Genomic DNA, 5,007 nt, shown 5'->3' with positions numbered 1-5,007 from the left:
GGGTTCCAGTTTGGTGGCTGCAGGATTGAGTCTCTGCTTTTTGCAGATGATGTGGTCCTGCTGGCTTCATCAAGCCGTGAACTTCAACTTTCACTGGATCGGTTCGCAGCCGAGTGCGAAGTGGCCGGGATGAGGATCAGCACCTCCAAGTCCGAGTCCATGGTGGTCGCCCGGAAAAGGGTGGGGGGTCGGGGATGAGATCCTGCACCAAGTGGAGGAGTTTAGGTACCTTGGGGTCTTATTCACGAGTGAGGGAAGGATGGAATGCGAGATCGATAAGCGAATTGGTGCTGGCAGTGATGCAGACTCTACATCCGTCTGTTGTGGTGAAGAGAGAGCTAAGCCAAAAGGCAAAGCTCTCAATTTACTGGTCGATCTACGTTCCTACCCTCACCTGTGGTCATGAGCTTTGGGTAATGACCGAAAGGACAAGATCGCGGGTACAAGCGGCCGAAATGAGTTTTATCTGTAGGGTTGCTGGGCTCTCCCTTAGAGATAGGGTGAGAAGCACTGTCATCCGGGAGAGACTCGGAGTAGAACCGCTGCTCCTCCGCATTGAGAGGAGCCAGATGAGGTGGCTTGGGCATCTGGTCAGGATGCCTCCCGGACGCCTCCCTGGGGAGGTGTTCAGGGCAAGTCCGACCGGTAAAAGGCCTCGGGGAAGACCCAGGACACGTTGGAGAGACTATGTTTCCCAACTGGCCTGGGAATGCCTCGGGATCCGCCGGGAGGAGCTGGACGAAGTGGCCGGGGAGAGGAAAATCTGGGCCTCCCTGCTTAGGCTGTTGCCCCCGCGACCCGATCTCGGATAAGCGGTAGAAGATGGATGGATGGATGGATGGATGAAGTAATACTAGGGTATTTGCACACAGTTGAGGTATTCTGTTTGTGTTAACTTCGTGATTCTTTAATACCATATATGACAATATAAACAATATATTAATATTTACACAAAGAAGTCAGTCACAAAAAGTACTTGGAGCAGTATGTGTTCATACCCGTTAAATCTGCCGTTTTCACCAGGAAACTACCGCATTTCGCCGTTCTTTCCCAACTCCCCCGCGTTTTAAGGTTTACGTATTTAACTATTATGAAACAAATCATCACTGGTGCTGTCGGAGTCAGACAGACGCCGCAACGAGTGGGTTTGTCCACTGCTGCGATATGTCAACGTCACCGCCATATTGAATGGGTCAAGGCTGCGCTGTAAATGAATTTACTTTCATAAGGCGCCTTTCCACAGACATTTAAATTAACCCCTCACTTACACCTTCACACGCAATATACTTGGGAAACAGTTTGGCACTAAACGCAATCGTTTTTGGTGCCTGGTTCCCACACGTTGGCTTTAAAGTGAAGCGTGCAAAAACGCTACTTTAACATCCTGTTCGATTATGAATTGTGCAGTTACCAATACATGTATATACTGAATAGCACTTCCATGTTCTATTTGTTCTTGGGATTTAGTATTCAACATTGTTTTAATTCAGTGAACAGATGAAGCTTTGTCTGACAACCATGTCATCCCTACAAAAAAAAAAAAAAAAAATCACTTAGTCAACTCTCACAATAATTAAGTCGAATATTTTGAGTTAGACAAAGACTTTACTTGTATCAAAATTTGAAACAGTGTTCATTTATTGTTCAATACACCACATGACAGTTGCCAGTACACGTTATGGTCCATGAACCAAACAGCCGCAGCTCTGATGTAGAATCCCAGGTCGGCCAGGGTCAGCTTGCAGACTAACAGCCGGGTGGTCATCGGGGAGCCATGAGGGTGGGTCAAGTTGGCAGCACCGGGCATCCACTTTAGTCTCAGCAGTCAAACGCATCCGACAGGGCCACAGCTGGCAGGATGAGGGCTTACTTTGACCTCTGCCTCATCTTTCTCCTTTTACGCTTCAGCCTTAAAAAAACCAAAAACAAAAACACACCTTTAGGAGGAACAGGAAGTGCTGTAGCGTGATAGAAGTTCAAATATCTAACCAAATCAAGTTTAACTATCAAGTATTTCTAGGGAACTGGGCATTTAAGGCTTCTCTGCAGTCCTTGTATCCATTTTAAAATCAGAAAGCAAACATTATTCCTTGTCATTTACTGTACAGCACTAAAATCATGTAATGTCAGTCATTTTAAAAGACAAATGGCTTCCTAGCTGGACTATGTTGGGGAAATGCCTGGATTAAATGAAAAACCACAACGAAACAAATGTCTTCCAAAAGATTTTCATCCAGGCGTTTCAACAAAACACGTACAAGAAGCGGCATAAATCAGGTCTTTGTGGCACGGAGATCACTTGCGGCGAAGCGCCTTCTTGCTTCACGAGTCCAATAAATACACATACACTTCCTGTATTAACGTTAACGCTCACCTGCGCATGCGCTTCTTCCTCCACTGTAACAGAAAAAACCGTTAGTGTGCAACGAGAACCAACACGTGTTTTGCAGATGTAGATGTGATTTGTGCGTGTTGCGTGTGCGGCGATAGGGAGATTGCAAAGGTTTGTGCAGGTTACTGACACTCTGAAGTAAAACACAGCAATGCACAAATTGTGTTATTTCCAGAATGAGAGCGTACTTCACAGCAGGCCCTACGTTAGCATTAGCATGCACGTTACTAAGCTCCAATAAGTGAACCAAAGTGGTTCAACAGGTTTCGACAGAATATGAATAAAAGAAAAATGAACAACTGGGACCTTTTTTAACTTACTAGGCAAGATTTAAAAACCTGTTCTAACAATTTAATTCTTCAGCCATGGATGCTAGCAAGATGAGTAATAGCACACACAATACGTCCTTACCTTAGCTCTCATCGTGTGGAGAGGAGTCTGTTCAAAGGAAAGATTATAAAAGTGTTATTAGATGTGGATGATCAATAAACATGAGGGATTCGTTTGGATTGCGATTAGAAGTAAGAAGTCCAATACCTCAAAGCGAGAAGAGCAACGGAAAGAGGATGTGACGAACGAACAGGGCTATATTTATAAGACTGGTGGCGTCATCTCCATGCGCCATCGATGCTGGGTGTCCGATTGGTGGGAATTGTAGTTCTATTGAAGTTGGGCGATACACATATCTTGCAGGTGAAAAATACCTTTCTTTAACAAACCATAAATTGAAAACATTATTTTATGTTCCCTGCCCGATTCCCGAGGGAAGGTCGGCTTTAATTATTTTTTTCTGCAGACTTGATGATCCTTTGTGGTCTGTTCCTGTCCTGTTTGGTTTCAGATCCAAACCAGACAGTGATGGTGGAGCACAGAACGGACTGAATGATTGCGGTGTAGAACTGGATCAGCAGCTCCTGGGGCAGATTAAACTTCCTGAGTGAAGTGGCCCTGTGGCGGCCCCCCGGCCGGCACAGATTGTTTGTATGAGCTGCTCCAAGAACAGAAGGACCGTAGAGCCAAAGTGTGTGGCCACTGTTAAGACCTGCGGAAGAGACGTGTGAACACTTAAAGTGCTGCTTATTACAATTATATAAGTCCAGTTCACCGAAATACGCCAGTTATACTAAAATTAACACCACACATGCTGCCACATAACACATAGATGAATGATATGTACAATACAACAATAACAACTTAGAGAAAAGCAAGGCTGTGATGGCTGAGATGTTAAGGTGTTGGACTCAAAATGCAGTGGGTTCATCCCGCGCAGGTTCGAACCCTCCTCGCAGTGTTGATTGTATGTGCTGTACTTTCTCACACCAGAGGAGATAATTAATCTAATCTCAGGAAGAAATATTATGCAAGAGAAGGATGTTGGCTAAGCTGACATCCATCATGGACAACACCTCTCACCCGCTACATGACACTGTGGGTTCCCTTAGCAGCTCCTTCAGCAGCAGACTGTTACACCCACGGTGTAAGAAGGAGAGGTTCCACAGGTCCTTCATACCGACCGCTGTCAGGCTCTACAACACCTGCATCACCTGAACCATGTTGTAGTCAATATGTATTCTTTACTTGCGTATCTTGCTTGCTGCTGGAACAAGTGAATTTCCCCGCTGTGGGATAAATAAAGTACAAATACAATACAATACAAATGACTTGTATATGTTATCAGCAACAGCACATTGTTTCACTTTCAGAGCGTTTTACGAGGTCTGATTTCACTTCCGTGGTTAATGGCTTTCCTTTTCCTTTGCGCACTGACATCAGATGAGTATGCCTTATGCTTGCAAGATATCACATAGGGAAAATATTGATGAAAAATATCAAATTTGACATATTTTTTTGACATTTTTTTTTACCAAAATTAAGCATTTTCAAGCATAAAAATGGCTAAAATGAAGTAAAATAGAAGACGCTTTGAAATAGGTTGTGATGACGTGTCGTGTTGTACACTACTATCACGCCGTGGAAGGTGCAGAAAGCAGCGCAGGAGAAGGTGGCGTCGGAGAGTTTGCTCTTGCTGGGCTTTACAGTGAAGTTACCCGACAACCTCTGAGGCGACCGAGGTCTTCCAGCTGTACCACAAAAACACTTTTTACTACACCTTTAAAGCAGAGGACAACCACACGGCCCAAAGATGAGAAACATGCTGCTCCGGTGTGATCGTGTTTTCAGTGTGGGGGTGGAATGCTGCAAACACTTGTAATCATCAACATCTGATGATCATTTCCATGTATTGATCCTGCACAGTGAGAGATATGACATTGCGCACGTTGTCTTTATGTTGTTGTTAAATGTGTACAACCTGCTCATTACACAGGTGGGCCAACGCCATGGAGGAAGCCACCCTTTTATAGGACCACGCAGCGTGCCACGTGCCTCTTTGTGAGGGGGCACTGTCACCTTCTTTTGTCTTTGTGTATTTTAAACCTGCTGATAGCAGGTGTGATGCTGTGCAATTTGCATGGTTTGGCTGGTCCTGCAACTTATACTCCGGAGCGACTTATATACATTTTTTTTTTCACAGATAGCCACGAGAGGGCGCTCTAGGCTTGCGTGCCAGTAGCTGATACTCCTATCACTCCTATTCCACTGAAAATTGACAAGAT

The 5,007-nt window shown here is 44.8% G+C and overlaps 1 long non-coding RNA gene across 1 annotated transcript; it reads right to left on the bottom strand.

Moving 5' to 3' along the window:
- Positions 1–1,620: 1,620 nt before the first annotated feature.
- On the bottom strand, positions 1,621–3,013 carry LOC129186533 (uncharacterized). The gene is made up of 4 exons (XR_008572247.1): positions 2,930–3,013; positions 2,804–2,830; positions 2,375–2,397; positions 1,621–1,909 (listed from the first exon to the last, which is right to left on the bottom strand). It is a non-coding gene; the product is annotated as an uncharacterized LOC129186533 (long non-coding RNA).
- Positions 3,014–5,007: the final 1,994 nt, after the last annotated feature.

The sequence above is a fragment of the Dunckerocampus dactyliophorus genome, chromosome 8, assembly GCF_027744805.1.
Source record: "Dunckerocampus dactyliophorus isolate RoL2022-P2 chromosome 8, RoL_Ddac_1.1, whole genome shotgun sequence".
NCBI lineage: Eukaryota > Metazoa > Chordata > Actinopteri > Syngnathiformes > Syngnathidae > Dunckerocampus > Dunckerocampus dactyliophorus.
Note: the sequence above shows the minus strand (reverse complement) of the source record. Positions and strands in the feature narration are given on the sequence as shown.